This window comes from Lutra lutra, chromosome 8 (genome assembly GCF_902655055.1).
Source record: "Lutra lutra chromosome 8, mLutLut1.2, whole genome shotgun sequence".
In the NCBI taxonomy this organism is placed as follows: domain Eukaryota; kingdom Metazoa; phylum Chordata; class Mammalia; order Carnivora; family Mustelidae; genus Lutra; species Lutra lutra.
This window is the reverse complement of record NC_062285.1, coordinates 130,606,064-130,627,566: the sequence shown is the minus strand read 5'-3', so window position 1 is coordinate 130,627,566 and position 21,503 is coordinate 130,606,064. Positions and strand designations below refer to the sequence as shown.

The 21,503-nt window shown below is 43.0% G+C and overlaps 1 protein-coding gene and 1 non-coding gene across 2 annotated transcripts in view; both read left to right on the top strand.

The window, feature by feature from the left end:
• The window catches only part of SYN3 (synapsin III), a 459,720-nt gene that overhangs the window by 108,882 nt on the left and 329,335 nt on the right, over positions 1 to 21,503 (top strand).
• Positions 3,705 to 3,815, top strand: LOC125108072 (U6 spliceosomal RNA). Its single transcript, XR_007129761.1, has one exon. It is a non-coding gene; the product is annotated as a U6 spliceosomal RNA (small nuclear RNA).

Sequence of the window (21,503 nt, the reverse complement as noted above, 5' to 3'; positions counted from 1 at the left end):
TTGTTCACCTGTGCCTCTGCCCTTTTTCTCATTTACACAAAGATGTCTTATGGGTCAGTAGGAAAGACTGGAGAATTGGCTTGTAGAAAAAAAAATTCAGATAGACTTGGGCTTGGCAACCACACATCTCCCAGTCTCTGCTTGGGACCTACATTCACTAAGATGCCCAAACTCTGGAGCCTGTAATACCAAAATTCATGTAGGCATAAATTACTGTAGTCATCATTAACTTCCCCTCCACCTAGGCTTGGAACCCCTTAAGTAATTACTATGACCAAGACCCTGACCTTTAGGGTCAACAGCAAAGCAGTTCCGGCCATGTTAAGACCACAGTCTGTGTAGTTGAGCAGACTTGGATTCAGGTCCTCTTTCCATCATCAACTTGTGTGACATCGGGGTACGCACTTCACTTCTCCACGCCTCAGTTCCTTCACCTGTGAAGCAGAGTTGTGCTTATACATATTAGATATCTAATTTATGCAGCCATGACAAAAATGACTGACACCAAATTGCCTACCACGTGCCTGCCGCTGTTATAGGCACTTTTATAGAGATTAATTTCTTTAATCCCCTGAACAACTTATTTTCCAGATGAAGAATCTGCGGCATAGAGATTAATTAACTTGCCCAGGGTCACACAGCTGCTAAACTGGTGAAGCTGGGATTTAAATCATGGGACTCTACTGATTCTCAAAGTAAAGTACATAGAAGCAAATTCCAGCCTCTGGCACAAAGAAAGTTCTCAATAAATAAAAGCCATTACTTTTATCAGCAACGGCAGCTACAGATGCCAGTATCTGAGGCTGCTAGGGCACCAGAGTCTATAGATTGGCTATCATGTCATGTGGTTCTTGAGCCCCATTCCACAGAGGTACCTCCTGGTTTCTTTCAGATTGTTGGGTCTGGGGGCTGAGTGGGCAGGATTCCTTCTTTCCCCTTCTTACCCCAATTTCACCCAGACAATCTGTTCTACTTTCATCTATTTATATATTAAAATTTCAAGGAAAAATTTGTTTGAGAAAGAGCTCTGCTGCCAAGCAAAAGTTTAAAAACACTTGGCCCACCTTAACCCATTCATTTTTAAGTAAATGTGCGATAGAGAGGGCAAGTACCTTGCTCAAAGTTGCACAGTGAGTGAGTTGAAGACCATGCCAGAGCAGGGCTGTTTCTTGATTCCCAGAGCAGTGGCTTTTTGCTAAACCTCTTTCAGGGTCTTGTTTTTTGCTAAGCTCCTTTCAGGGTCTTGTTTTTTACCCTCAAGTGGCAACCTGGAGAATGTATTTTGCTCACATTTCCCAGAGCCCCTCATTCCAACAGGCTTCCTCCCAGTCTCCGAGCACACTGCCTATGTCTGCATCTGACCTGGGTGCACCCCCCCCCCTTGCAAATGGTGACAGGTGCCCCCAATCCCAGGCAGACTGACCCTGGCACCACCCTGCTTCTCAAAGGAAAGTCCAGGAGGTTGACTTTACGCTGCTGGCTCCATCTCTCGCTGTGCAGGTCAGACCTGAGCTCAGAGAGAAGGGAGGGCTGACAGGTTCATAGTGTTAATAGGATACATTTGAGAAATGCTAAACCAACAGTGTTTGGAAATTCAGGCCAGCAGCCAGGCACAGAGCCGGCCAAATTTCAGCTGGGGTGGGAGGGGTGGTTATTCTGAGGCGGAATTAGTGTCTTTTAAAAAACTGGATGAAGACATTGTTTATTCAAGACCCTGGGAGCACAAAGATAAAACATGCATAATGGATTTGGGGTCTTTCACCAGACAGCTCTCCTAAACTGTCTCCATCATAACAAAGAATTGCAGCCATCCCTTGAGGCCTGCTTAGTGGCCTGTGCTGCTGGCTATGCATAGATCCTCTCCCTGCAGTAGATTGTATGGCACAGGTTAGGAGGTTGAGATTCAGAGAGGTGAAGGAACTCATTCAAGGTCACACAGCTTGTGGGTGCAAAGGAGCCAGGATTTAAGCAGGTTTCTCCAACTCACAAATCCCCATTCTTGATTGAGACTAGGGCCTAAGACTAGGACCCTGACGTCTAGTGTCAAGGGCAAGGCAAATTAGGTTGAGTGTTTAGACTAATCATTGGATTTAGATGGAGATCACTGAGATTCTCTAATCTGAGATGGGCAGCATACTAGGTATGGATAATTAAGACATCCTCAGAACATTTTAAGTCTATCAGTCAATTTAGGCTACTGGGCTAGGTTACCTTAGCAACAAGACGCCGTGAGTCTTGGCTTGTAACGGATATAACAGAAAGTCTGGACATTCCCAGGTAATTGTTCCTCTAGGCTTGATCACAATATGATATGCTAAGGCTTGACCATTCATTTATTCAAAGAACATTTATGGAACACCTTCCCTGGGCCAAGCATTGTGCTAAACTCTGGGAAACAAGGAGGCATTGGCATTCATCAGGGAGTCCATAGCCAGGTAGAGCTGAAAAGTAATCATCTTCAGAGACATACCTGGGTTCCTATCCCATCTCTGTTCCCTTCTGAGTGTGAGCTTCTGTGTGGATCACAGGGTATTCCATAGTGGTTAAGGGCTGGGGTTATCAAACTTTGTTAAGGGCCAGATAGCAAATATTTTCAGCTTTGCAGCCCATATGGTCTCTGTCACCACCGCTCCACTTTGTCATTGTGGTGTGAAAGTAGACCTACATAATACATAAGTGGAAGAGTATAGCTGTGTGCCAGTTAGATTTTATTTACAAAAACAGGTGGTGGTCTGGATGTGACCAGATTTGACATATGGGATATAGTTTACATACATGTGTACTCTTCTGATTATAAGTGTATGGCCTTTGGAGTATGGTTGCCTGGGTTCAGATTTTAGCTCTGCCTTTTACAGGTTGTGTTGACCTTGGACAAATTGTAAAACTAATTTGTGCTTTAGTTTTATCATATGTAAAATGGGGATGACGACGATCCTTTCCTTATAAGGAGGTTGTGAAAAATAAAATAATATTTGTAAGGTATGTATAAAACAGCACCTGGCATGTGTCAGCCTTCATAATCATTAGCTATCCATTGGGAGATTAGTGTATATGAAACAGTAAAGGTATTAATACCTACCCTTGGGGTCATTGTGCTAAGGATTAGATGTTATTCTGAGCTCCATTAGAGCATGCGTTTTTGAGTGTTTTGTTCTTATATTATTGTCCACTAATAAAATTTTTACAGAAACGGTGCCCAGCCCATAGACCATAGCTTGACAATTTGGTTTCTTTAAATATTATTTAAAGAGGGAGAGGAGTACCTCTCCCTCAAAATTTGTGCCCCAGTTGAATGCTTTACTTATCTCATCATAGTTCTGGCCTGGCTGGAGCTTACTTAGAGCAGTTCCTGGCACATAGAAGACATTCAGTTAACGTCTGCTTGACGCCTGAAGTGCCTGGGCAGGGGGTCTGGCAGTCAGTGGGTCTTCCAGAAATGGAACCTCCAACAGTGTCTGTGTATCATAGGGAATAAGAGCTTGAGTTTGGGAGTCAGATGGCCTGGGTCCGTATGTGGATGAGCCACTTACTGTGTGACTTTTTAAAGTTTCCTAGCCTCTCTATGCCTCAGTTTCTTTACATATACTACGAAGCTAGTGGTAGTACCTATCTTATAAGGATGCTGTGAGGATTTTAAATGAGTTGATCCATCTAGTGCTTAGATTATGGGACAGATGGTGAATACTCAAGAGATAGTAACCTTTGTGCTCGCTTCGGCAGCATATATACTAAAATTGGAACGATACAGAGAAGATTAGCATGGCCCCTGCGCAAGGATGACACACAAATCTACCCCCAGGCTGATCCACGTATCTGTTTATACCTTCAATTTTTTCTTAGTACTGTATGCTATGATAAATTGTCAGTCTATTTTATACTTTTCTTTTTTCTTTCTAACATATCTATTTTATATTTTATTAGGCTAAATTTTATAGTAACCTAATAACTACTTGTAGGATAACTTAAATATTTTTGGAAAAACATGGGCTAGCAATAAATAAAATGTGTATGTGAAAAACAAAATATAAAAAAAAAAGACAGAGAGATAGTAATCTTTTTATTATTTTTCTCCTGAGGTTAAGGATCACTGATGGGCAAAATGGCAGACATGAATGGTACATCTAAGGAAGAACTTGGTATAATTATTTCAGAGAAGTGGGGTTTTCTATTGTTAAAACTTGGTGAGCATCAGAAATGTCTAATGAACTCTTCTAACATGCAGATTTCTGTTCTCCCCTCCTGAGGATTTGGATTCATTATGTTTGTGGCCTGAGAATCCCCTTTTCTAATATGCCAGGTGCGTGTGATGCAGGGGGTCCCAGGAGCACACGTTGAGAAACGCCAGATCTTCGGTTTCCAGGGAATGGCTTCTCTCAGGCCTTGCGGCTTCCTGAGAACTGGCAGATCAGCCACTTCCTGTCTCCTTTCCTCCCTCCTTGTCCCTGGAGGGGGCTCTGCTTCCAGATGGGGTCAGTTCATTTCAGCTGCTTCCAGGCTTTTCCCCAAGGCCTCCAGCTGTGCAAACCTCTAGCTGTCTTGTCTTGGGGACTTGTCAGCTAGTGTGTGGGAGGCTCTGCTGATGATACCTACCATGCTGCACCCCCCAACTCAACCTCTCTGCCAGGGGGACCTGCAAGCTGAGGTGTCCCCAGCGATCTGATTCTGTCATTCAAGAATGACAGAATCTCTTTGACAGATTGTCAAAGGGCAGGATGCCACAATCTCTTCTTCAAGAGCTGGGGAAGTGGGAACAACTAGAAGGTTGGGACAGAGCTGTGCCTAGAGTAGAGCAGAGGCAAAGGAAGGGATGCAGGCTCTGCAACCACACAGACCTGATTCAGGTGACCTGTGTGGGGGCTTTGATCAGTAACTTAATATCTATGTGCCTCTTGTATCCCTCTTCTTTGAAGAAGGACATTCATGCCCTCCTGGAAGAGCTCCTGTGAGCATGAAATATGAAGGCAAACCACCCACTTAGGTCTGGCGTGCAGCAAATGCTCAGAGTGTAATTGTGTCTGCAGAGAAGCAGTAATTGGAGGTGGGTGGGGGGAATTAAGGTAGAGCTTTTCATTCTGCTAACTGACCATCTAGACTCCGTGCCCCATTCTCTAGGATGTTTCTTGATTTTGTATGTGTGCTTCTTGTCTTCCCAGCTAGGTTGTAGGCCCAGCAAAGGCACAAGCGAACACAGTATTTTACATCAGTTTGCCACCCACCTTAAGTATACTGAATAGCAACTCTTTGTGAAAAGCAACAAACTGCTCTTTTATTTCTCCCCCCAAAAATCTTATTCCTCTTCATTTTGTGACTAAATGAAATAATGTGGAAGAATGTCTGACCCATCCTGGAATCAAAATATTTCTTTCTTGAATGAGATTATAACTGGCAAGAAACTCTCAAGTTCATCTCGTTCCACTCTGTGGGGTTACAGATGAGAAAACCAAAACTCAGAGAAGGGAAGTGGCTTGCAGTTGGGAGATGCTCCTGTGAACCACAGAACATAGAAAACTACGTGAGTGTCTATTTTCACAGTTCTCCCAGGCATGGTACATAACTCATGCCATTACAGATGGACAGGAGAGAAGTTTCTTTTTATCGTGTGCAAGGGATACCTTTGGATTGGGCGCTTAATTTTCTCACAGAACTGGTTGAGAAGGGTACCTGCTATGTGTGTAATAGGTACCAGAACTATGGCTAGCCTAGACACCTTACCCTATCTGAGAGCTTCCCACAGTGGATGAGAGTCACAGCCCAGTGGTTAGTGGTATAGAAGGAAGAGACTGTCCCATTGCTTTTTCAAATGCTTTGTAAAATCCAAAGTCCCCACAACCATAAAGGGATTTGTCTGTCTGTTCGGAAAAGGGTAGAAAAATGCCTCTAAAACCCATGTTCTGGTCTTACTGTATATATTAGGGTAGGCCAGTTGTTGGGGGAAAACAAACTAGGTGTCCTACTGCAAAAGAAGTCCACTTCTCAAGAGTTTAATATGGCAGAACGTCATCAGTTACTCAGGTGCCCAGGTGGACCCCTTGCATCTTGTGGCTCCATCATCCCTAGGTCCTCAGAATCCTCCGCAGGCTGTCTGCATCTGCTAGCTGATGAGAAAGAGGAAAGAGGGCTATGTGGAAAGATTGTTATGGGCCAGGCCCATTCATCATTCTCACCAGCATTTCATTCCTTTCAGTGATCAGAATTCAGTCCCCTGGCTGCCCCCAGCCACAAGGGCTGCTGCAAAATGTGGTCCAGGTGGGTACCCAGGTGAAAAAGGAAATGAATTTAGCCAACAGGTATCTAGTTCCTGCTACGCTTTGTAATTTCAAACAAACTTTCTGCTATTACCCATCTTTAAACCCAGGAGATAAGACATGCTTGCAATATAGGATTGTGCCAAGGATCAAGAGAGATAATGACTGTCCGAGTGCTCAGAAGCAGTGCATATAGGTGAACTTCATTACCTCCTGAATGCCTGGCCCAGAGCCAAGTATACAGTAGGTGCAAAACAAACCATTGTGCACTTGGTGGTCTTCCCACCAGCCTCCTAAATGCATGCTTTGCCTCCGCTAGCTGGCATCTGATTCACACACACATCTTTTCGACAACTTACCCATTGCAATCAGTCATTGCCGATTGCTCCTGCCAGCTATGAGCTGGAACACAGGAAGGGTTTTATCTGAAGCCTGAGACATCCTGAAAGGATTAGGCCTCCCTTCTTGGGTCCCTGGAAGGCTGCCCGTGGCACCTCACATTCTTTTCAGCCTAGAGGCCGATGGTAACCATGAGCTCACTGAGGGGCTTCCGCAGTGAGCTATGAAGGCAGCTGCTGAAGCATGGAGCTCATGGCTTGTGGCCTGGAGACCTTGGTTCTTTTCCCTGATCCCTCCATGAACTCCACCGTTGCTCAGAAGGAGGAGGAAAAGGCCCCAGAGATGCTTTCAGAACTTGATCATCAGGGTGTACCTAGCTCACCATACCATATTTAAGTGGACCTTATGAATGTTTAAGACAAAAGTCACCTCTCAAATAGCAACAATAGTAAAATCTTATACTTATGTAATGTTTACTGGGTGCTGGGCATGTTAACTTAGTCTCCAAGATAACCCTATGAAATAGGCATAATTATTATGCCAATTTTACAGAAAAGAAAACTGAGGTATAAAACATTCACTGGCCTTACCCAAGATCAATCACAGAAGCATTCCTTTAGTCAGGGCATGGACTCTGTAGTTCACCGTAGTCCCCACTACTCCCTAATGTCTTCCAAACAAAGGCAGAGTGCCTGTTGCCGTTTCTCTGTACAAAAAAAGTAGTCGAGAGTGTGCTCTTTAAGATCATGGATGCTGAGTCCAGACCATCATAGTTTAAATCCTGGCTCTGCCACATTTCAGCTATGCAAACTTGGGCAAGTAATAAACTGCCCCAAACTTCATCTGTAAAGTCTGTCTAAAATCACTGGCTGTCTGTGCCCTCCATGGGCTGTATTTAATCCAGGCTACTGATGTGCAGTTTCTAACTTGAGGCATATTCAGATCTGCTCCATTTGCCAGTAGGAGTGAAAATGACCCTCTGGCAGATGAAAACAGATGTGGAAATTGGAGCTCAGAAAGTTCAAGTAACATTTCCCATGGTCAGAGACAGTACCAGACCATCCGTGAGAATTTGAGTCTATAAATCTGCCCACCAGCTGCATCATTCTTTGATGTGCATGTTTTATAAAAGCCTCTTCCCAGAACCTGGGGTGGATGTGTTGGAACAACCACTTACTTGCAGGGTGACTTTAAGCAAGGTACTTCCTGAGTCTTCATTTTCTCATCTAAACAATGGGCTAATAAAAACTATTTTCCATAAGTCTGTGGTCTGGAAGTGTTGGCCCATCTTGCCTGAAAAACCTGTTTTGCCATCTTACCTTCAGAGAATATCCTTGACATGGCCAACGTCCACCCATCTTACTCATTCCTTTTTAATACTTACTTGCATTTAGAAGTCTTCACTAGCTAGGTTGTCCTTCAACCCAACCTGGGATTTGGGGCTGCATGGGCTACTCTCACAACATTGTTTTAAAATGGCCTCTGTCCTTGCTTGTCTCCCACTACCATCCCAGACTCAAGGGCTACAGATGTCTTGCTCAAGAATTTATGTCTAGCACCATGCCCTATGTTCATGCAAAAGAAATGTGTGCTGTGAACAGCGACAACCCAGGCGGTGGCATGGGATGTGCCTCCATTCCCTTCCCACTGGTGGGGAATTTGGAGCAGAGTTGGAATATCCTCCCTGCCTAAGCTGTGCAACCTCTCAGTTCTTACAGGGATCTCTGGGCCTCTCCTAAGAGGCAGGCTGCACTATTAAACATGGTGCTGCTCTCTTCAGAAAAACAAAGACGTTGGGAGGCAGGAGCCTGGTTGTTCCTCCCTCAAGCAATATCAGCTCTAGCTGGCAAGGCTGTGCCTGGCTCAGAGAATGATTGGTGGACCTTGTGAGGCAGAAAGTCAGTGTGGTCCTTGGGCTCCAGACATAGCATTCAGAAACAGACATGCCTGGGTTTGAATCCTAGCAGGGCCCCTTCCCAGCTGAGGGCCCTCAGCAAGTTACTGAAATCTCCTGGCCTCAATTTTCTCATCTGAAAAATGGTAACTGAGTTCAGAGGGTTGTCCTGAGGACTAAGGAATTAAAATATGTGAACTTCCAGTGATAAGATAAATAAGGACTAAGGATGTAATGTACAGACTGAGGACTATGGTTACCACTGGTATGTCCTGTGTATGCAAGTTAAGAGAGTAGATCCTAAGAATTCTCATCACAAGGGAAAAAAAATTTTTGTATTTCTATGAGATGATGGATGTTAACTAAACTTATTAAAGTTATCATTTCATGATATATGTAAGTCAAGGCATTAGGCTGTACATCTTAAACTTACACAGTGCTAGACATCAGCTCTATCTCAAATAAAACTGGAAAAAAATCTCTCAAGCATTTGTAATAGGATATGGTACATAATGAGTATAATAAAAATATTTACTTGTTAAATACAAGTCTAAGCAGGAAAAGTAGGGTACATGATCAGTCCCTGTGAGAGAAGCAAAAGGTAGGGACAGATGCATGGAGCCATGTGATGATAAAAAGAAAAAAAAAGGGAGGGGGTGTTCGTGGAGACTAAGGGACCTGACTCAAGGCTGGAGGATGGAGAGAGTCTGCTTTCATGGCAGGAAACAGTAAAAGCTAACACTTGTACAGCTCAACTCAAAGCCAGATACTGGACTCCGTGCTTACCGTGCATTTGCTCATTCAGGGTTCATATTCCCAGTGAGGAAAAAAGTGTGCAGGTGGGTTAAGTATCACCCAAAGACTCAGCTAGTAAATCACACAACTGGGACTTGAACCCAGATCTTATTGGGGCTTCGAAGCCCATTTTCTAACACCTAACCTATAGCAGGAATACAGCCCTTTGTCATTCACAGCGCTGTTTTAGTTGACTGTCAAGGTACTTGTTACTGTGCTAGACGCCCAACTCCCATTCCTAAGTGCCTTCTACTAAGCACCTGGCATCTGCTGTGCCTCCACCCGCCTAGGCTGGTTAGCACTGCACACTGCAGCTTGCATCATTTTGTACCTCTTGCAATTGCCTCTCCATTCTCTAGTACTCATTCATTCAACATTTTTGAGTGCTGTGTGCTAAATGCATATCAGATGCCATTGCTACATCAGCAAACTAGACAGACATATTTCTTGCCCTCAGGAAGCTTAGAGTGTGATGGGCAAGGGAAAGATATTAATCAGATAATCAAATGTGCCATCTTAGAATCTAAGTAGGAAAGTATTGGGCACTGAGTCTTGTCCAGAAAAGATTCTCAATACTTAATAAATGTCAGCTCATTGTTTGGGATGGGGTAATAATAATGGGTCTTTGTATCAGGAAAAAAAATGTATTGCGGACACTTGAGTGTCTCAATCAGTTAAGCATCTGACTCTTGATTTCAGCTTAGGTCATGATCTCAGGGTCTTGGGATTGAGCCCTATGTCAGGCTCCACACTTAGCGCACGTCAGGCTCTGTGCTCAGCTTGGAGTCTACATGGAATTTCTCTCTCTCCCTTGCCTTCTGCCCCTCCCCCAGACCTCCCAATCTCTCTCTCTCTAAAATAAATAAAATCTTTTTTAAAAATGTATTGAATATATACTATCTGCCAGGCATTCCAGTGGAGAATTAGGGATGAGAAAAAAAGTTGTCCTGACAGAGTGTGTACAGTCTAATAGGAAGGCTGACATATAATTTAAAGCCTATTAATACAATTACAGAAGTCTGTGTGAAGGGCTGGATAGAAAATACTTTCCTCATTAAAATAATAGCGCATATATTTTATTTTGTTCACTGTGTATCCTTTAGAAGAGTGCCTGGTACATAGTAGATGTTCAATAAATAATCGATGAATGTATAAATGATCATGATATCAACACTGGATTTTGAAGGATAAATAGAAATTTGTCAGGAAATTTGCCTGGAACTTGGCAATGACCAAGATATAAGGGATTCCATCAAGGCTAAAGGATGGAAGGATCTATGAACAAGGATACAGAAGATGGTCCCAGGGTGAGTGGCATCTTAAGATCTATTGTATTTCAACACTCTCTTGACTCAAGTCCATCTTTATGCATTGGTCTCAGTTTCAATTGGAAAGTTCCATCAGAGACAGAGCCAGAAGGTTACACTCTCTCAGTCTGTTTGAGCTGGAAAGGGCCACGGAAGTTCTTCTATCTAACTTCCTCATTTTACTCATAAAGGGGCTGAGGCTCAAGAGGGGAACTGCCTTGTTCAAAGTCTTGGCTGGTTAGTGACAGGCCAGGACAGGAAGCGGGTTTTTAACTCCAGGCCTATGTTCTTTCCATTCTGTGAGGGGTTTCCAAGCCTTTTAAATTTATTTATTTATTTTTATTTTAAGCAACAGAACTTTTTTTTTTTTTTCCCTAAGTAGAAGTTTATGTGGATAAATGCAGAGCTGCCCTGGACAAAGCCACATGGAGGGCCAGTGGTATCCTCATAATCTCTACCACAGACTGGCTTTCCCCTCCCTACCTGCACACTCCTTCTTTGATAGAGACAGCTAACATTTTCTCTATCTTCTGAGAGTGCATGTGAATGCTGCCTCAATGCCCTAAGCCTGTTCCTGCTTACACAAAGATTTCTTCTCCTAAATCTCACTTTAAAACCAGTGCACTGTAAGTAGTACAAGTAAAGCTCTTAACATAACACCTGGCACAGAGTCAGTGCTCAATACATGTTCATTGTTACAATTTTTATTGCAGATTTGGCTCAGTCCATACAAATGAGAAGAGTGGAGACAGGACCTGCTGCTTATGGGCCACCAGCTATGAAGGGGGTACAGGACTAGATATTTACCACATCTATCTTAGTTGATCTTCTTATCTTAGTTGATCTGTATCACTGTCTTACAGTGGAGGACACTGAAATTTGGACAGGTCAGCTACTTGCCTGTGGTCACACAGGCAGAAAGGACTAGCCTAGGACACCAGTCCAAGTTTCTTGACAGCCCAAATCCCACTTCAAGACACATACACACACATACACACACATACACACACACACACACACACAGAGTGATAATTCAGCATTCTTTGTCAGAGCAAACTGCCTTTCATTGTTTCATTCAGTCCTGACAACGGAACCATTCCTCCACTGAATGAATATTGAGCACCTACTATGTGCTGGGCATCTAGTAAGCCTGCTGCAGGCATAGGCAGCAGAGATGGGGACAGGCAGCACATGAGTAACAAGTGTGATGAGTATTACCAAAGGGAGAAAAGAGAATGATTTCAGCCCGTGTTATCATTCCCCATTATATAGATGAGGCAACTGAGGCCAGTTAAAGACCTGCGCATGCCAGGCATTTTCCATGAACTCACGTAAATCCTCTTTACAACTCTATGAAGTACTGTTCTTTGCTTTATTTTCTAAAGGGACCCAAGTTACAGAGCATGAAAGTAACTTGCCTAAGATTGCAGGGCTCAGAAGTCGCTGAGTGGGGATTTGAACCCAGGCAGTCTGGTTCCAGAGCCTACATTCTCAACCCTTTAAATCCAGATGTGATGGACTTCACTGTTGCTATTTCTGCAGAGGGAGAGAGCTAGAAGCAGGTTCGGAGTCCCTGCCCTTCTGGGCATCCTGGGACCCTTCTGAGTGTCACCGTGTCATTGTCATGACTGAGAGCTCTGCTCCTGGAAAGCAAAGATGCCCTTGCCAGGCAGAGATGGCTCCAAAAACAGCATCCTGCAGCTCAGCTTGGTCCGTGAAGCACCTCCTTGAACAAGAGTGAGCCTCAGATCTCAGGCAATTAGAGGACGATTCATGCTTTAGGAATCTGAGACCTCAGCTGAAAGGAAAGCAACGTTCCTGCCACCAGTGCACCTTTCCCTCACACTGGCAGGCGCCAGGCCCGGGCACTCACATTCCTGAGGTGCACAGGTGCTCAGCGTTTGGCAGGCAGTTCGTCTGAGGGGGTGGTCAGGGCAGCTCCTTCACAGCCTGCCTGGCCCCAAGGACAGAGAGTTTGAAGATCCAAAGAGAGCCAGAGAGAGTTCTCTGAGAGAGAAGTGTGTGAAACAGGGCTCTCAGGGGAGGTATGGACCCCTTCCAGGGGATTGCACTGGGGGTGGGAGTACAGGCTGCCAAACGTCACCAGAGAATACATGATTTCTGACCCACCACAAAATGTAACCTCACACATTTTTTGAAAACTGTTTTAGAAAAGTTAGAGAGTACATTTACTCTTGCCACATCCCATGTGAGCCTCATGATACGTCCATGGTCTCTCATCTGTGAAATGAGAATTATGTTTATTATATAATGCAGTGAAGACCAAAATGAGACCAGGTTTGGAAAGAATTGCACATAATATCTGCCTTTTCCTCATACAATTCAAATTCATGGCAGTGCTTTAAAAACTGTAAAGAAAAAAGATGCCATAAGTATCTTTTGCTATTTTGCATTATCACAATTTATATCAAATCCTGAGGTTATCCCCAAATGCCTTGCTTCTTTTGTTAACACATAATAATGGTTCTGTCATCCACCAGTTTATCAGAATATTCCTTAAAGGCTGAGTTAAGTTTTTAGCCTTGTCTCTCTCAGAATAATGAACTGCTAGGTTTACTTTAGAATGGAAAAAGTAAAGGGATTCTCCTTTTTTTCAATTGTGGTTATTCATCTTTAAAGTTTCAGGGCCGTGTTTGTATGTGCAAGTGTTTTTTGACTTCCCAGCTAGACTCTAAACCCCCACAGGTCTGACCCATATTTAATTCTTAGCTACAATTAGCTTCTTTTTTTTTTTAAGATTTTATTTATTTATTTGACAGAGATCACAAGAAGGCAGAGAGGCAGGCAGAGAGAGAGAGAGGGAAGCAGGCTCCCCACTGAGCAGAGAGCCTGATGCCACACTCGATCCCAAGACCCTGAGATTATGACCTGAGCCGAAGGCAGAGGCTTTAACCCACTGAGCCACCTAGGCCCGTACAATTAGCTTTTATTGAGCCTTCTTCTATGTGCCAGGCACTATTCTGGGTGCCTTCCATGAATTCATTGAATCCTCCCACCAGCCCCATTGAACAATTCTGTTATGATCCCTACTCTACTAGCAAGGAAACTGGTACACATAGAGACTAAGTAATGTGTGTAAGTGGACAGTGGAGCTAGGCTTCCAAGCCAGGAGCCAGGAGATCTGGCCCTAAAATCCCCACTCTGACATCAATTCCACCACCTCCTTGAAACCCCTTACTTGGAATCCCGTGCTGGAAGGCACTGAAAAATGCCATGGGTTTCATTTAAGGCCATTCCCTTCACCTGTCTTACTCTGAGTGTGTAGCTGAGGAAATGAGGTTCATAGATGTGAGATGATTGGGTGGGTCAGGAATGCTTTCACCGCATGTAAGAGAAGACCTGATGTGTAGCAATGCAGGCAATGAAGACATTGCTTTTTCTCACATAGTAAGACTCTAGATGGAGGTGTTTCCAGATTGGGTGCAATGAGAATTTGCTGTCAAGGATCCAGATGTTTCTTGTCTTTCTACCCTGCCATCTTTAGCATGTTGGCATTTTATTAACATGCTGAACACCTCAATGTCAATGTTAGTCTAGGTTCTCCAGAGAAACAGAACCAACAGGAGCAATATATAAATATGTATAATATATGTTGTATATGTTATATATTATGTATTTATATGTATAGATTACAAGGAATTAATTCACATGATTATAGAGTCCAAGAAGTCTAAGATCTGTGGTCATCAAGCTAGAGACCAAGGAGACCTGATGATGTAGTTCCAATCCGTGTCCAGAAGCTTGAGTAACAGGAGCTGATGGTAAAAATTCCAGTTCCAAGTTCAAGTCCAAAGGCAAAAGGAGATTGGTGTCCCAGCTCAAGGTCAGGCAGAGAGAAAGCATTGTTTCTTACTCAGCCTTTTCTTCTGTTCAGGCCTTCAACTGATTGGATGAAGCCCACCCACACTGAGGAAGACAATCTACTTTACTTAGTTTATGGATTGAAAAGTTAATCTCATCCAGAAACACCTTCACAGACACACCCCAAATCCTGTTTAACCAGATATCTGGGCACCCCATTGCCCAGTCAAATTGACACATAAAAGTAATCGTCACAACTTGTCCCAACGTGGCTGCCATAGTTAAAGGCATTGTGTCAATGTTTGGGTCTGGAAGAAGAGGTCCAAGGTGGCTCTTCTCCTCTTATGTCACTTCTATTTAAGGAAAGTAGAAACATCCCCAGAAGTCCTTCCTAGATTTCCACTTTTACCTCATTGCCTAGAACTGGGTCACATGGCTAGAACTAGATATAAGGGAGGTTGGAAAAATTGAGTATCTGACTTTTCAACCTCAACAATAGAAGGCCAAAAGAGAAGGAGTTGCTGGGTTAGCCATCCACTAGCATGTATCATGGCAACCTGAATTAGGGCATAGGATCAATAATAGAAAATTTGAAGTAGGATTCTGGACCATTTTCTCCTTTCTATAATATCTAAAGGAGAATAGCATTTTATTCTCTAGACTACAATTTGTATCTGAAGCCTTCACTCCACAAATCTTTCAATTTTGGTTTCTCATCAGTGATTCATCAGCCTCTAGCTCCCAGCCTGTAAGTGTTCATTATAAGATGGAACAGTCAGAAAATAAAATACACACAAGCAGGCCAGTGACAGGGGCCCAGGATCTAACCCCTCTCTAGAACAAAACTGTCCAGTTGAACAAACACTTACTGAGCACCTACTATCTGACTGTCCTAGTGATAGGCTGTGATAATGTTGCAAAAGAGAAAGCACTGTCTGTGCTCTGGATGTGTTCCCAAACTGGCGGAAAACCAAGTTGCAAAACAAATGTGCACCACTGGGGAGCTGAGGGCCATGAGAAAGAAATGTATAAGGTACAGTGATGCACAGCAGAGAGAGGCCAGCTCCCCTGTGGGGCTCAGGAAAGGCTTTCATTACCTAGAAGGTAATATTTGAGCCAAGTCTGAAAGGATGAGTAGGTATTTGTCAAGCACACAAGGTAGAGAAGGCCATCCCAGGCCAACGGAGAAGCATATGCAGTGTGGTATGAACCTCTTAGGTTTTCCTGACTATGGAGTAAAAACGCTCCTTCCCTGCACACATATGTATAATTGTGAAGCTACAGAGTGCTTACACAAGCATTCTCTCCCTTCAGTGCCTTAATTTCCAGTCTCTGGCACTTGAGACCCAATTCATCCAGTTTTTAAGACTCTACTTACTCAGAGATCAGTTCCTCCAGGAAACTGTTCCTGGCTGATGTAGGCTTCCCTTCTCTGTACTCCTGTGTTATCTCTGCCATTTCTTTATCATTTTAGCAGTATCTGTGTGTATGTGAGTCTCTTCCAGTGTTCCATGTGCCCCAAGAGCAAAGACTGCCTTGTTCATCTCTATAGCCCAGTGCCGAGGGCTTTGCCTGATACCAGTCATGAGCCAGTAAGTAGCTGAGGAATGAGGAGAATGGGCAAGCCCTGGAGGTGGGCATAGCAGATGTCTTTATTCCCACATACAGAAGAAGGAGCTGAGGTTTAGAGCTTTAGGCCCATGATCTCACAGACAGTAAGTGACCCAGTGGATCTAGAACCTAGGTCAGCTCATCCAGTTTTATTCTATTTCACCATGGTGCCTCCAGAAGGAAGTGGGGCCCATTTTTCATTTTGGAAAGACCAGGAATAGATTCCAGATTATCAGAATTCCTGGCCATTTCACAGTATCCCAAGCAGCTGCACCTTCTCCAACACTTCTAAGTTCCCATTTCTCCTATACACCAACCTTCTCTCCTTTTTCCTGAAATGCACCTCTCTGAATTCTGGCTACTCAGCCATCCTCTTTACCCCCAACTCCACCTCACAAGTGGGCAGCTCTTCCCAGATATTCTCCAGTGTGTAACAAGCTGGCATTCCCGAAGCATATGGATAACTCAAGGGTAAAGAACTCCATCATCTTCCTGGCCAAGACCTGCATTTCTGCTTTCTGAAACTCTAATCAGAAGGATGGATGGATATGGGAGATGGGGCAGGAGATGATTCTGAGGTCTTAGGGTGGCTGTGACAAATGAGTCTAAATGTCCAGTTCTCAGAAATGAATTCCTAGACCACTTTCTTTTTTCATTCCTTCCAGATTTATTGAGATAAAATTGACAGTATCTTGCAAGTTTAAGGTATACAGTGTGATTATTTGATATCCATGTATATTGTAAAGTGATCACCACCGTAAGGTCAATTACATCTCCATTACCTTACATAGTTACTATTTTTTTTGTGTGTGTGTGTGGTGAGAACACTAAAGATCTACTCTCATAGCAACTTTCAAGTATACAGTACAATATTGTTAACTAGTCGCCATCCTGTCCATGACATCTCCAGAACTTAATTGTCTTATAACTGAAAGTTCCCAGACCCCTGTGTGAGTATCTGGTTTTTACTTCTTATAGACCCCCGACTGTTTCCTTCATAGCACTCAGCACAATTTATAACTGTGTGTTTCCCTGAGTTTCGTCTGTCCATGCACTAGTGCATAAAAGCAGGAACCACGGGGAGCCTGGGTGGCTCAGTGGGTTAAAGCCTCTGCCTTCGGCTCAGGTCATAATCTCAGGGTCCTGGGATCGAGCCCCGCATTGCGGGGGGGGTCTCTGCTCAGCAGGGAGTCTGCTTCCCTCTCTCTCTGCCTGCTTGTGATCTCTGTCTGTCAAATTTAAAAAAAAAAAAAAAAAGCAGGAACTACATTTATCCTGTTCACTTCCATATCCTCAGCTCCCAGCACACAGCAAATCTTTGTTGAATACTATATATATATATATATATATATATATATATATATATATAATAGCTTTTGTTCTTAGCTAAAAAGTAGTCCTCAAGCAATGCCTGGTTTTCATGTAATACTTTTTAGGTAGACCTAGAATTTACTTCCAATTTTACCACCTCCTCTGATCTTTACAGTAATTCTGTGAGCTGGTAGTTAGGGTGCCTAGTTTGCATGGAAGAAAAGTAAGTCTCACAGAGCTTAGTAAACTGCCCAGAATTGTGCTAATACAAGGAAAGGCAGCTCAGTGCATTATATGGAGGTAAATATTGAGCATCTGCTGCTTGTCTGAGCCTGCATGTCTCTGAGAACAGTCCCCTGTATCAGGCATTGTCTTCTCAGTGGTATGATTTTTAGAGATAAGCCACCTGAGGCACAGAGAATCTAGACAACTTGCTCAAGCAGGTATGACTAAGCCAGGATACGAACCCAAGCAGGATAGCAAACTCATCCATTTCTATTATATCATTTGCAAGGAAATCTGCATATAAAGAATGACATCAAGACCTAGAGGATGCTAAAGACATTGCAGTGAACACCTGCAGAGAGGAGGGGTGAGAAAAAATCTGAGCAAGTACAAAGAAGTGGCAGGATTTAGAAGTCATGGGAGATACTAGAAAAATCCATTGGAATTCAGTGCTGGCAACAGAATATATTGTAGGAATTTTTAAGCAGATAGGAACGTACTATATGGATTTAGGTATCTAGACTGCCATGGAAAGAACTGGAGAAGTAGGCTCCAGGCTAGGCTTCCAGGAAGCTTCTGGAGTACCACAGAAGTGACCCACCACATGTTTCAGTTCAAGAGCATTCTGACATCACTGGGATTCAGAAAGCTAGAATCTGGAAGCTTCCACCATCTCAATGGCCTCTCAGCACCCAAGAAGCTGGAGCAGGGCTCCGGAGAAACCATTCTAATGCCTTCAGAAACTTGGCTGCCCTGGGAACAAACAGAGGTGGCAGAGAGATGATCGCCACTTCACTTCTGCTCTGTGAAGTTCAGCAAATGCTTCCAGTCAGCCAAATTCAGAATCTTAGCCACAAGAGAGTCTGGGAAGGAAATTCCCAAAATTTCATCCTGTGCAGAACAAGAAGATACACTAGCAGGAGGGTGGATTTCAAGTTGTGTGAGCATCCACTCCATGAGGCACAGAGAAGCTTTGATACATCTCACACCAGTGGGATAGTAAGAGCAAGGAAAGTTAGAATGCCTCCTGGCTTGCTACCATGGACCTCTCTGTAACTCATCCCCATAGTTCTCTCGGGAGCAAAAAGCCTATTCAGAGAAATGATAGATTCAGAGAAAATACTGCAAATGGCAACAAAGGATCACTACCCCCATATTTAAATAGTCCTTATAACTTAATAAAGATGAATATCACAGCATAAATATAAAAAGCAGGTATAAACCTAATTCATTAAAAAGAAGATATGAACAGACACTTCTCCAATGAAGACATACAAATGGCTATCAGACACATGAAAAAATGTTCATCATCACTAGCCATCAGGGAGATTCAAATTAAAACCACATTGAGATATCACCTTACACCAGTTAGAATAGCCAAAATTAGTAAGACAGGAAACATGTGTTGGAGGGGATGTGGAGAAAGGGGAACCCTCTTACACTGTTGGTGGGAATGCAAGTTGGTGCAGCCTCTTTGGAGAACAGTGTGGAGATTCCTCAAGAAATTAAAAATAGAACTTCCCTGTGACCCTGCCATTGCACTATTGGGTATTTACCCCAAAGATACAGATGTAGTGAAAAGAAGGGCCATCTGTACCCCAATGTTTATAGCAGCAATGGCCACGGTTGCCAAACTGTGGAAAGAACCAAGATGCCCTTCAACGGACGAATGGATAAGGAAGATGTGGTCCATATACACTATGGAGTATTATGCCTCCATCAGAAAGGATGAATACCCAACTTTTGTAGCAACATGGACGGGACTGGAGGAGATTATGCTGAGTGAAATAAGTCAAGCAGAGAGAGTCAAGTATCATATGGTTTCACTTATTTGTGGAGCATAACAAATAGCATGGAGGACATGGGGAGTTAGGAGAAGGGAGTTGGGGGAAATTGGAAGGGGAGGTGAACAATGAGAGACTATGGACTCTGAAAAACAATCTGAAGGGTTTGAAGAGGTGGGGGGGTGGGAGGTTGGGGGAACCAGGTGGTGGGTATTAGAGAGGGCACGGATTGCATGGAGCACTGGGTGTGGTACAAAAACAATGAATACTGTTACGCTGAAAATAAATAAATAAATGATTAAAAAAAAAAGAATAGCCTGTGAACAAATAATGCTAAAATCATGCTAAATAAATAAATAATGCTAAAAATGCTAAATCTCCGTAATTATCAAACAAAACATGAAAGTAACCAGAAGACATTCTTTTAGATTCAGAAAGATTAAAAAGATTGATTTCATGTTGCTGAGAGTAGAGGAAACTGACCTTCCAAGTAACTATTTATATAAATGAAGTTTTCCGGAGGGCAGTATAAATTTAAGTGTTCTTTGACCCTGTAAGTTCCCTACTAAAGATCTTTGGTAAGGGGAAAGTTAGAAAAGTCCAGATTAGTAGAGGCATTCTTCCCAGAACTTTTGTTGTAATAGTTTTTTAAAAAAATCTAAATGGACACCAAGTATACTATGTAGCCAACAAAAAGGTTTAGATGTTTACATTTTGACATGCAAAGATCTCTGTGAAATAATAAGTGCAAAAAAAGACTAGGAGATGGCATGTTTGTATCATTCCATCTTATCTAGAAATGTGTGCATTTTTATGTATGTTTACATATTGAAAATATGGGGGGAAATACTTTGGAATGTCAACATTGCCTCTGAATCTTGGGACTACTTTTACTCTCTTCCTTATATGTTGCTGTGCTGTTTTTTTTTTTATTGTTGTTGTTTAAGCATATGTCACATTTATTAATAGAAAAATCCCTACAAAACTTCTTTTCCCCCTTTGAGAGAAAATTTGGGCCTTGAGAAGCTTATTAGTCACAGTGACTGCCTTTATCCTTCTCCAGATGCTTTAGAAAACCAACCTTCTCAGACACCTTGAAGTAAGGGTGTTTAGATCTGAGACGTGGAGCTTGGGGCCAATGGGAGTAATTAGAGTTGGGGCAGGAGGAGTGGTGAGGAGGGAGATGTGCTAATTTTAGAATCTCAGCTAGAAAGTTGTTCCAGGATTCCTGTAATGTCCCCTTATACATGCTTAGCTCTGTCCTCCAGCCTCCCTCCCCAGTGACTGCAGGACTAACCCAGGCAGTAATAGACTTTAGATTGTAACAAAATGATCAAAATCTCTGATGCTTTAAATAGAGGTGTTTGGCACCCTTTGGATGGCAGGTCTGGCGAGCTGGGGTTCTCAGCACTCACCCTAGTTTGAGGCCCTGCAATGAAATCTGTGGGATTTCAGCTTTCCCTTCATCTCCAACATCTCTAAGAAAAAACTCCCCATTATCTGTACACTGGGTAGTACCGTCTGCCCATGAAGTCATCCAGCTCAAATCCTGGGGACTCTGGCATTCCTGCTCCACCCCCACTGTTACTTAACTTCTCTCACTTTTTCTCCTCTTCCCCTTCCTCAAGACAAGGATTTAGAACATATTATTAAAAGTGTACATTGTGGGGGCACCTGGGTGGCTCAGTCAGTTAAATGTCTGACTTGATTTCAGCTCAGGTCTTGATCTCAGAGTTGTGAGTTCAAGCCTAGCATAAAAAGCATACTTTGTGGGCCCTTTATAGAATCATAGAACTTTATCTCTTAAGGGACCTAAAAAATAGTATAAGGCATAATGGCTTTATTTTATTTGGCGTCTCTTAGAAGCCAATCACATTATATATGTAGTGCTTTCTTAAAATAAGATATTGGGATGACAACACCTTGAGATTTAATTAAGTATTTGGCAAAAGAAGATATATAAAAAATGCCAATAAGCCCGTTCAATGTCTCCAAACTTCATTAACTACCAGGAAAATGCAGATAAAAAATCATAATGAGATATCGAATCATAAAGACTGACCATGCAAACTGATGGCAAGGATGTGGAGCAACTGGAACTCTTATACACAGCTAGTAGGAGTGTGAAATGGTACTGCCTTGTTGCAAAAACAGTTTAGCAGTTTCTTAC